Genomic DNA, 12,797 nt, shown 5'->3' with positions numbered 1-12,797 from the left:
CACAGAGGACAAGCACAGGTCCACTATATATATCTTGACACCCCCCTCCTGGATGTAATGGTCGATGTGACTCATAACCAACCAACTTTGTCTCGGACACAACTATTTATTCTCACATGACCAAAAAAAGTGGCGCAAATAGACATGTAGATGAACAGCTAGTGTCTTAACAATGGACAAAAAAGGCACACCCAGCTACCTAGATGTGGTTTTTGTTATGGTGGACTTTTACCTTCTGTGGAGTGGACTCATCTTGAGACCAGTGGAAAACATTTTGAAATAGCATGACACTTTTTAATAGTTATTTTACTCAGACACTCGTTCTGGCAAGACAGAAATTACATTGTGTTGAATAGAGCTGACAGTATTTATTATTCTTCACGATAGAGTGTGATGTCTGTTCTGCAAAATGTATATCTATAGAATTGCTCTCTCCAGAACACATCCCAGCAGAGGTTGGTTTGCTCTCTCCAGAACACATCCCAGCAGAGGTTGGTTTGCTCTCTCCAGAACACATCCCAGCAGAGGTTGGTTTGCTCTCTCCAGAACACATCCCAGCAGAGGTTGGTTTGCTCTCTCCAGAACACATCCCAGCAGAGGTTGGTTTGTGCCATTATGGTTTGTGCCAACGCATCACCGGGGGCACACTGCCTGCCCTCCAGGACACCTACAGCACCTGGTGGCCAAAAAGATCATCAAGGACATCAACCACCCAAGCCACGGCCTGTTCACCCCGCTATCATCCAGAAGGCGAGATCAGTACAGGTGCATCAAAGCTGGAACCGAGAGACTGAAAAACTGCTTCTCTCTCAAGGACATCAGACTGTTAAATAGCCGTCCCTAGCCGGCTACCACCCGGTTACTCAACCTTGCACCTTAGAGGCTGCTGCCCTGTGTACATAGACATGGGATCACTGGCGTCTTTAAGAATGTAACACAAGTCACTTTAATAATGTTTACATTTAGCTGTACTCATTTCATATGTATATGCTGTATTCTTTTCTACTCTATTTTAGTCCATATCACTTCGACATTGCTCATCCTAATATATGTAGTGCATTCGGAAAGTATTCAGATCCCTTTAATTTTCTACATTTTGTTATGTTCCCTCCTTGTTCTAAAACGGAGTAAATAAAATATTAAAAATCCTCATCAATCTACACACAATATCCCATAATGACAAAGCGAAAACAGGTCATTTGAATTTTTTGAGTATTAAAAAACCCAACTGAAATACCTTATTGTAACGTACAGCAGGTCAGCCACCAGGGGGAGACTAGTCGAGGCCTGGTGACAGATGTAGTATACATCATGAGGCGATGGCTCCCTCTGCTGGACGTGACAGGTCTCGATGGGCTCTCCGGCCAGGACTAATTGGGGCTGATTGTGGTTAGTGAGTAAATCAAGGGCTGATTGCTCACCTTCTGGACGGGTCCCATAAAGCTGCCAGAAGGGCAGCACACGGGAGAAGGGACTGGGGGAAGAAAGGTTATTACTGTATAGTTGGGGACGAGTCCAGAGGTAAAAGGAGGGAATTCAGTTTTTGTTCCCCACAGGATACAGCAAGACCCGGAACCCAGAAGTCGGTATCCCGGAGAGTGTCTCATGGGGGAGACCTATTCGTTTATTTTGGTTTGTTATTCAACTAAACACCCTTGAAACCAAGCTAATCCTACTCTGTCCGTGTCTGATCTGTGTAAGCGTTTTGACCAAACCCCCTGGTCTGCCACAAGTGGTGGAGAATGCGGGCAATCTGTTAACTTGGTCAGATCAGGGTTGACGTTTACGCAGCATCAGCATGGACGAGTTGATAGCTCAGTTTGTCCGGGCCCAACAAGCAGTTCAGGAAAGAACGCTGGAGGAACAGCGACTACAAAATGTCCACCTCATTGAGGAAATCAGGAAGCTACAAGGAGGAGCGTCTACTGAATCACATCCAAACTCGTTTTTAATCAAGCTAAGGGAAGATGATAACATCGAAACATACCTCTGTACGTTTGAACGGACAGCCCTACGGGAAGGATGGCCAAGGCAGAAGTGGGCAAGTCTGCTGACCCCGTTCCTCTCTGGGAATGCCCAAAAGGCGTTTTGGGACCTGAACGATGAACAGGCGGCTAACTACGACGGACTCAAATGGGAGATAGTCAGCTTCTACGGTTACATCAGGCTCAACTATTCCATCGGGCTCAACTATTCCACAACTGGAGGTTCATAACCGACGCAGCCCCCTGACCCCAGACGAGCAACCTACTGTGCTTCACCAGGGCATGAAGTGAAGAGGGCAGTGAGTCTATGTGCGCCCCAGACCTTGGAGGGCCTCCTGGAAGCAGTGGAGATGCATCAGAACACTCAGGCCCTGCTGAGTGGGAGCAAACCCGTGGAGAGATGGCTAGGGTAGGGCCGACCCGCCACCAACGACCCCAGGTAGATAGAGACCAAAGGAGGTGTTTTGGATGTAGCCCCCGGGGGCACATTGTCTGGATTTTCCCGGCTCGACATCCCATCGCCTGTGCAGCCCTGAAGCGAACGGTTGACCAACCTGTATCTATGTGTCCGGAGTCGGGGGGGCACTGGAACCTGACCCCCCTGGGGAACCAACCTTTCGTACCAGGTGTTACGCCAACAGAGGAACTTCGAGAGGTATTGTTGCTGCCCCGACGGTGGCCCACACCCACACCCACCTGTTGGCGGCGCACCTGGGAATGGAGAAGACCCGGGAATGGATCGCTGCCCGGTACCACTGGCCCAGGATGAGGAGGGCCGTGGAAGACTACTGTCGTAGCTGCCCTGAGTGTCAAATCACTGCCCCAAAAGCACACTTCCGAAACACACTGGTCCCCCTACCGATCATCGGGGTTCCCTTTGAACGCATCGCCATGGATATAGCGGGATCCCTGGTAAAAACAGCATGAGGACATCGGTACATCCTGGTAATACTAGATTATGCCACCCAGTATCCCGAGGCCATTCCCAAGGGAATCGCCCGGGAGCTGTTCCACCTTTCAGCTGGATGGGCATCCCGAACAAGATCCTGACAGACCAAGGTACTGAGTTTATGTCCCGCCTAATGAAAGATTTGTGTGCTCTCCTGCAAATCACCGGACCTCCGTTTTTCACACGCAGACAGATGGGCTCATCGAGCGGTTCAATAAAAAGCTCAAACAAATGCTGCGGAAGGTCATCGAGCAGAATGGGAAGAACTGGGACCAGCTACTACCCCATCTAATGTTCTCAATCTAAGAACTACCCCTGTCCTCCACTGGTTGTTCCCCTTTCAAACTCCTCTAAGGGAGGAGGCCACACGTCCTACTGGACCTCGCTAAGGAGGTGTGGGAATCCCAGCCGACCCCCTTACGCAGCGTGGTAGAGCACATGGAGACGATGAGGGAGTGGATGACAGCCATATGGCCCGTGGTAGGGAACATATGGAGAAGGCCCAATGCGCGCAAGCCTAGGTCTACAATCGAGGAACCCAGCCCCGAGAATTCCAGGTGGGAGACAGGGTGTTGGTCTTAATCCCCACGGCTTAAAGTAAATTCCTGGCAACATGGCACAGGCCCTATGAGGTGATAGAGAAGCTTGGACGTGTCAAATACCGCGTATGGCAGCCGGAGAGACGGAAACCCCAACAGATGTACCTCATGAACCTGTTGAAGATGTGGCACGAGAGGACAGCCTTGGCCGTGTTATGGTCGGAACCCAGGATGCCAACGGTATCAGTGGTGGTCCCGAGCAATGTGGACCTTGACCCGGCCCAGAAGCAAGAGCTCAGGGAGCTCGTCGATCGGGAACACAGCGCTGTTCTCCGAGAAGCCGGGCTGCACGACCCTCATTGAACACCACATCCATACCCGGCCCAGGGAAACGGTACGAAAGAGGCCATATTGGATTGCTGAGGCCCAAAGGAAGGCCGTGAAGCAGGAAGTGAATGTTATACAGAGGATGGGGGTTGTTGAAGAGTCCAACAGTGCATGGTGCAGCCCCATCATGTTGGTGCCCAAACTGGACGGTAGCCTGTGCTTCTGTAATGATTTCCATGGTGTGAACGACATCAGCTTATTCGACGCCTACCCCATGCCGAGGGTGGACAAGCTTATTGACCGATTGGGAAAGGCCTGGTTCATCAGCACCCTTGACCTGACCAAAGGATATTGGCAGATACCGTTGGCAGCCTCCTCCCGGGAGAAGACAGCGTTTTTGACACCAGATGGATTATATCAGTACCAGGTACTCCCGCTTGGTCTCCGCGGAGCCCCGCCCACATTCCAGTGCCTGATGGACAAACTACTTCGACCCCAACAGCAGTACGCAGCGGCCTATTTGGATGATATCATCATCCACAGCCAAGGTTGTTAAAAGCACCTGACGCGCCTGATGTTCTCAGACAAGCCAGGGTTGACATTGAACCCCAGGAAATGCAAACTAGTGTTTGAGGTGGTGGAGTACCTGGGATATTTGATCGGATGGGGGAACGTCAAGCCCCAGGAGAGGAAGGTTCATGCGGTACGGGACTGGCCCGTTACACTCACCAAGACACAGGTCAAGTCCTTCCGGCATGGGACTGGCAAGATACTATATCCGGTTTATCCCCAACTTTGCGGCTATAGCTTCCCTCCACACTGATCTAACCAGGGCCCGCGTCCTGAAAACAGTGAAATGGACAGACCAGACCGAAGCGGCATTCAGGTGGCTGAAGGAAGCGATGTGCTCCCATCCGATTCTCGTAACGCCCGATTTCCAGGTGCCGATGTTGGTCCAGACGGATGCATGTGATGTTAGGCTAAGGGCCGTTCTGTCCTAGATACACAATGTGGAGGAGCACCCCATCATGTACATAAGCCGAAAGCTGATACCCAGAGAGGAAAAGTACTCTATTGTTGAGAAAGAGTGTCTAGCGTTGAAGTGGGAGAGTCTCATGGGGAAGACCTATTCTTTTAATTTGGTTTGTTATTCAAATGTACACCCTTGAAACCGAGCTAATCCTACTCTGTCCGTGTCTGATCTGTGTAAACGTTTTGACCAAACCCCCTAGTCTGCCACATTATTTACATAGGTTTTCAGACCCTTTGCTTTGAGACTTGAAAATTGAGCTCAGGTGTATCCTGTTTCCATTGATCATCATTGAGATGTTTCTACAGCTTGATTGGAGTCCACCTGTGGTAAATTCAATTGATTGGACATGATTTGGGAAGGCACACACCTGTCTATATAAGGTCCCATGAGGTCGAAGGAATTGTCCGTAGAGCTCCAAGACAGGATTGTGTCGAGGCACAGATCTAGAAAAGGGTACCAAAACATTTCTGCATCATTGAAGACCCCAAAGAACACAGTGGCCTCCATCGTTCTTAAATGGAAGAAGGTTGGAACCACCAAGACTCTTCAGAGCTGGCCGCCTGGCCAAACTGAGCAATAGGGGAGAAGGGTCTTGGTCAGGGAGGTGACCAAGACCACAATGGTCACTCTGATGGAACTCCAGAGTTCCTCTGTGGAGATTGGAGAACCTTCCAGAAGGCACCTAAAGACTCTCAGACCATGAGAAACAAGTCAAGTCCTTCCGGATTTGGCCTGAATGCTAAGCGACATGTCTGGAAGAAACCTGGCACCATCCCTACGGTGAAGCATGGTGGTGGCAGCATCATGCTGTGGGGATGTTTTTCAGCGGCAGGGGCTGGGAGACTAGTCAGGTTCAATGGAGAGATGAGCAGAGCAAAGTACAGAGAGATTCTTGATGAAAACCTGCTCCAGAGTGCTCAAGACCTCAGACTGGGGCGAAGATTCACCTTCCAACAGGACAATGATCATAAGCACACAGCCAAGACAATGCAGGAGTCTCTGAATGTCCTTGAGTGGCCCAGCCCGAGCCTGGCCTTGAACCCGATCAAACATCTCTGGAAAGACCTGAAAATATCTGTGCAGCAATGCTTCCCATCCAAACTGACAGAGCTTTAGAGGATCTGCAGAGAAGAATGGGATAAACTCCCCAAATACAGGTGTGCCAAGCTTGTAGAGTCATACCCAAGAAGAGCCGAGGCTGTTATTGCTTCCAAGGGTGTTTCAACAAAGAACTGAGTGAAGGGTCTGAATACTTATGTAAATGTGATATTTCTGGGGGGGTTTTTATACATTTGCAAAAATGTTTAGCTTTTTATGTATGGGTATTGTTTGTAAATTGATTAGGGAACAAATCCAATCCAAAAAATCAATTTCAGAATAAGGCTGCGACATAACAAATTGTGGAAAAAAATCCAGGGGTCTGAATAGTTTCCGAATGTATATATTTCTTAATTCCATTCTTTTATTTTTAGATTTGTGTATTGTTGTGAATTGTTAGATACTACTGCACAGTTGGAGCTAAGAACACAAGTATTTCCCTACACCTACAATAACATCTGCTAATTATGTTTATGAGACCAATAAAATGTTATTTTATTTATTAGGTCACATTGTGTGGGAACTGGGCCTACTGTAATTATCATCATGGTAACAGTAGAACTTTCCCCTGACAGACCCTGATTGGTCTTACTTGGACAGAACCTATGGAAACAAGGTGTGGGTATTATTAGTAGCCATGGAGAAATGTGTGAGCTCTCGGGGTATGGGAAGGATTGGCATGCAGCCATTTCTACCATGCTCAAGCACTGTCAAGCTCATATGAAGACCACTACAGCGGTATTAAAGAGGGGCTGAGCCAGGGGGGGACATCTAGAGTTGGCCAAATATACTGGCACCCTTGCACTTTTCTTGAAGGTCCAATTAAGCAGCCATTTTTTATCTCAATATAAATAATTTCTGGGTAACAATTAAGTATCTTACTGTGGTCAAAAATAATGGTTAAACAGAAACATAAATTGCTTCTTAGCAAAGAGCAATTTCTCAAGCAGGAATTTTGACAGGACGGTCTGGGAGTCATCTGAGTGGGGAGGGAAAACTGAAAACTAGCTGCTAATGGCAGAAAGATTTGGAACTCTCTTATTGGCCTATTAACTAATTAACTGCCTGATGATGTCATCTCACCACAACATGCTGAAATGTATTTTCAAACAGCTATTAGACTGAAAGGGCATTATCATAATTTTCACAATTTCACAGTATTATTTTAACGTCTTAAAAATGTTTTCCACAAAAATAGCAACAGATTTTCATGCAAATATTCTAAAATCTGCTTAAATATGAGCAATTTCCCACCAGTGGTGTGTTTCCACCAAACTGACTTGTTGCAGAAAGAACTCAGTGCGTGATGATTTAATGCACACAAAATGTACTTTTCTTGCTTCAGTTTTCATGTACCCAATAAAAATCTCAAGTTGAATGTGTTTCCATAACGTTATAAACTATACCAATAGGTTTGTCACAAAAACTGTTGCGTTAAATAGGAAATGTGCCTACTCTGGTTTTGCCACGTGAGCTCTAGCCAACATCTTGCAGATACAGTGCAGGTAGGCTGTGCGGCTAGGCTAGTCTTGGCATCATGTCACCAGAATAAGACCCTCGATATTTATTGGAATGAAGCATCAAGAATACAAGTGGACTTTCACCACCCTGTGAAGTTCATCAGCCAACAGGTGCTCAGCATATGTGGGAACTCCGTCAAGACTGTTGGAAAATCTTTCCAGGTGAAGCTGGTTTAGAGAATGTCAAGAGTGTGCAAAGCTGTCATCAAGGCAAGGGGTGGCTACTTTGAAGAATCTCAAACACTTTTTTGGTTACTACGTAAATTTCATAGTTTGGATGTTTTATTTCATAGTTTGGATTTCTTCACTATTATTCTACAATGTCAAAAAATATTAAAACTAAAGAAAAAAACCTTGAATGAGTAAGTGTGTCCAAAATGTTCTGGTGTAGCTCCTCATTTCTTCCAATTGTGGCTCCATGCAGGGAGACAGTGTTGCGGAGCTGGTCCGAGTCTACTGGGTCAGTCATGGCCAGTTCGTACTATAACGACACAGGACATGACCAAAATGCAGACCCATGAGGCAGATGGTTAGAGTCTCTGATATTTATTAATATACAAGGGGCAGGGAAGAGGCAGGTAGAGGACAGGCAGAAGTTTGTAAACCAGGACAGAGTCAGATGGGTACAGGACGGCATGTAGGCTCGAGGTCAGGGCAGGCAGAATGGTATGGCAGGCCAGCTCAGGGTCAGGGCAGGCAGAATGGTATGGCAGGCCAGCTCAGGGTCAGGGCAGGCAGAAAAGGTTGGAACCGGGAGGACTAGAAAACAGGGACTAAAAGAACATATACGCTTGACAAGACAAGATGAACTGGCAACAGACAAACAGAAACCACCAGTATATATACACAGGGAATAGTGGAACAAATGGGAGACACCTGGTGGGGGGTAGAGACAAGCACAAGACAGGTGAAACAGATCAGGGTGTGACAGTACCACCCCCCCCCCCCCGCATACCTGGGAAGAGCATAGGCTCTTGCTCTGGGAAGAGCGTAGGCTGGTAACCCAGGGAACACTTGAAAGGCGAGAGCCCAGTGGCCGAGCAGGGAAGGGTGTATTCAAGATTCTTTTGATCGGTCCAAACTAAGAATGAGTTTTCTGCCCTTTCAAGCCAGTGCTTCCACTCCTCCAGTTCCACTCCTCCATCTTGACTGCAATTTGATCCCGATTACCAACGCCATAGTTCCTCTCAAATCAAATCAAAGTTTATTTGTCACATGCACCGAATACAACAGGTGTAAACCTTACAGTGAAATGCTTACTTATAGGCTCTAACCAATAGTGCAAAAAAGGTATTAGGTGAACAATACATTTACATTTACATTTAAGTCATTTAGCAGACGCTCTTATCCAGAGCGACTTACAAATTGGTGAATTCACCTTCTGACATCCAGTGGAACAGCCACTTTACAATAGTGCATCTAAATCATTAAGGGGGGTGGTGAGAAGGATTACTTATCTTATCCTAGGTATTCCTTGAAGAGGTGGGGTTTCAGGTGTCTCCGGAAGGTGGTGATTGACTCCGCTGTCCTGGCGTCGTGAGGGAGTTTGTTCCACCATTGGGGGGCCAGAGCAGCGAACAGTTTTGACTGGGCTGAGCGGGAACTGTACTTCCTCAATGGTAGGGAGGCGAGCAGGCCAGAGGTGGATGAACGCAGTGCCCTTGCTTGGGTGTAGGGCCTGATCAGAGCCTGGAGGTACTGCGGTGCCGTTCCCCTCACAGCTCCGTAGGCAAGCACCATGGTCTTGTAGCGGATGCGAGCTTCAACTGGAAGCCAGTGGAGAGAGCGGAGGAGCGGGGTGACGTGAGAGAACTTGGGAAGGTTGAACACCAGACGGGCTGCGGCGTTCTGGATGAGTTGTAGGGGTTTAATGGCACAGGCAGGGAGCCCAGCCAACAGCGAGTTGCAGTAATCCAGACGGGAGATGACAAGTGCCTGGATTAGGACCTGCGCCGCTTCCTGTGTGAGGCAGGGTCGTACTCTGCGGATGTTGTAGAGCATGAACCTACAGGAACGGGCCACCGCCATGATGTTGGTTGAGAACGACAGGGTGTTGTCCAGGATCACGCCAAGGTTCTTAGCGCTCTGGGAGGAGGACACAATGGAGTTGTCAACCGTGATGGCGAGATCATGGAACGGGCAGTCCTTCCCCGGGAGGAAGAGCAGCTCCGTCTTGCCGAGGTTCAGCTTGAGGTGGTGATCCGTCATCCACACTGATATGTCTGCCAGACATGCAGAGATGCGATTCGCCACCTGGTCATCAGAAGGGGGAAAGGAGAAGATTAATTGTGTGTCGTCTGCATAGCAATGATAGGAGAGACCATGTGAGGTTATGACAGAGCCAAGTGACTTGGTGTATAGCGAGAATAGGAGAGGGCCTAGAACAGAGCCCTGGGGGACACCAGTGGTGAGAGCGCGTGGCGAGGAGACAGATTCTCGCCACGCCACCTGGTAGGAGCGACCTGTCAGGTAGGACGCAATCCAAGCGTGGGCCGCGCCGGAGATGCCCAACTCGGAGAGGGTGGAGAGGAGGATCTGATGGTTCACAGTATCGAAGGCAGCCGATAGGTCTAGAAGGATGAGAGCAGAGGAGAGAGAGTTAGCTTTAGCAGTGCGGAGCGCCTCCGTGATACAGAGAAGAGCAGTCTCAGTTGAATGACTAGTCTTGAAACCTGACTGATTTGGATCAAGAAGGTCATTCTGAGAGAGATAGTGGGAGAGCTGGCCAAGGACGGCACGTTCAAGAGTTTTGGAGAGAAAAGAAAGAAGGGATACTGGTCTGTAGTTGTTGACATCGGAGGGATCGAGTGTAGGTTTTTTCAGAAGGGGTGCAACTCTCGCTCTCTTGAAGACGGAAGGGACGTAGCCAGCGGTCAGGGATGAGTTGATGAGCGAGGTGAGGTAAGGGAGAAGGTCCCCGGAAATGGTCTGGAGAAGAGAGGAGGGGATAGGGTCAAGCGGGCAGGTTGTTGGGCGGCCGGCCGTCACAAGAAGCGAGATTTCATCTGGAGAGAGAGGGGAGAAAGAGGTCAGAGCACAGGGTAGGGCAGTGTGAGCAGAACCAGCGGTGTCGTTTGACTTAGCAAACGAGGATCGGATGTCGTCGACCTTCTTTTCAAAATGGTTGACGAAGTCATCTGCAGAGAGGGAGGAGGGGGGAGGGGGAGGAGGATTCAGGAGGGAGGAGAAGGTGGCAAAGAGCTTCCTAGGGTTAGAGGCAGATGCTTGGAATTTAGAGTGGTAGAAAGTGGCTTTAGCAGCAGAGACAGAGGAGGAAAATGTAGAGAGGAGGGAGTGAAAGGATGCCAGGTCCGCAGGGAGGCGAGTTTTCCTCCATTTCCGCTCGGCTGCCCGGAGCTCTGTTCTGTGAGCTCGCAATGAGTCATCGAGCCACGGAGCGGGAGGGGAGGACCGAGCCGGCCTGGAGGATAGGGGACATAGAGAGTCAAAGGATGCAGAAAGGGAAGAGAGGAGGGTTGAGGAGGCAGACTCAGGAGAAAGGTTGGAGAAGGTATGAGCAGAGGGAAGAGATGATAGGATGGAAGAGGAGAGAGTAGCGGGGGAGAGAGAGCGAAGGTTGGGACGGCGCGATACCATCCGAGTAGGGGCAGTGTGGGAAGTGTTGGATGAGAGCGAGAGGGAAAAGGATACAAGGTAGTGGTCGGAGACTTGGAGGGGAGTTGCAATGAGGTTAGTGGAAGAACAGCATCTAGTAAAGATGAGGTCGAGCGTATTGCCTGCCTTGTGAGTAGGGGGAAGGTGAGAGGGTGAGGTCAAAAGAGGAGAGGAGTGGAAAGAAGGAGGCAGAGAGGAATGAGTCAAAGGTAGACGTGGGGAGGTTAAAGTCGCCCAGGACTGTGAGAGGTGAGCCGTCCTCAGGAAAGGAGCTTATCAAGGCATCAAGCTCATTGATGAACTCTCCGAGGGAACCTGGAGGGCGATAAATGATAAGGATGTTAAGCTTGAAAGGGCTGGTAACTGTGACAGCATGGAATTCAAAGGAGGCGATAGATAGATGGGTAAGGGGAGAGAGAGAGAATGACCACTTGGGAGAGATGAGGATCCCGGTGCCACCACCCCGCTGACCAGAAGCTCTCGGGGTGTGCGAGAACACGTGGGCGGACGAAGAGAGAGCAGTAGGAGTAGCAGTGTTATCTGTGGTGATCCATGTTTCCGTCAGTGCCAGGAAGTCGAGGGACTGGAGGGAGGCATAGGCTGAGATGAACTCTGCCTTGTTGGCCGCAGATCGGCAGTTCCAGAGGCTACCGGAGACCAGGAACTCCACGTGGGTCGTGCGCGCTGGGACCACCAGATTAGGGTGGCCGCGGCCACGCGGTGTGGAGCGTTTGTATGGTCTGTGCAGAGAGGAGAGAACAGGGATAGATAGACACACAGTTGACAGGGTACAGAAGAGGCTACGCTAATGCAAAGGAGATTGGAATGACAAGTGGACTACACGTCTCGAATGTTCAGAAAGTTAAGCTTACGTAGCAAGAATCTTATAGACTAAAATGATTGAAATGATACAGTACTGCTGGAGTAGGCTAGCTGGTAGTGGCTGCGATGTAGCTAACCTAGAAAATCGCTCTAGGCTAAACAATTGACTTAGATACAAAGACGGCTATGTAGCTAGCTAGCTACGATCAAACAAAACAAACCGTTGTACTGTAATAGTTACTACAGTGCTGCTATTCGGGGGCTAGCTGGCTAGCTACGTTAAGAGAACGACAATAGCTGGCCAGCTAACCTAGAAAATCGCTCTAGGCTACACAATTGTCTTAGATACAAAGACGGCTATGTAGCTAGCTAGCTACGATCAAACAAAACAAACCGTTGTACTGTAATAGTTACTACAGTGCTGCTATTCGGGGGCTAGCTGGCTAGCTACGTTGAAAGACCGACAATAGCTGGCCAGCTAACTTAGAAAATCGCTCTAGACTACACAATTGTCTTAGATACAAAGACGGCTATGTAGCTGGCTAGCTACGATCAAACAAATCAAACCGTTGTACTGTAATGAAGTGAAATGAAAAATGTGATACTACCTGTGGAGCGACGCGGAATGTTGACCGGGTAGTTGGAGTTCAATTCGGTAGAGGTTGGCTAGCTGTTGGCTAGCTAGCTAGCAGCATTTCCTACGTTAAGGACGACAAATAGCTGGCTAGCTAACCTCGGTAAATTAAGATAATCACTCTAAGTCTACACACTCTAAACTGCACAATTATCTTGGATACGAAGACAGCGAAGACAACTATGTAGCTAGCTGACACTACGCTAATCGAGTCGTTCAGTTGAGTGTAATAGTTTCTACAGTGCTAGTGGACAGTGGATGTTAGCTAGCTGCTT

This window comes from Oncorhynchus masou, chromosome 5 (genome assembly GCF_036934945.1).
Source record: "Oncorhynchus masou masou isolate Uvic2021 chromosome 5, UVic_Omas_1.1, whole genome shotgun sequence".
Taxonomy (NCBI): domain Eukaryota; kingdom Metazoa; phylum Chordata; class Actinopteri; order Salmoniformes; family Salmonidae; genus Oncorhynchus; species Oncorhynchus masou.
The sequence above is the reverse complement of the archived record's forward strand: the minus strand, read 5'-3'. Positions refer to the sequence as shown.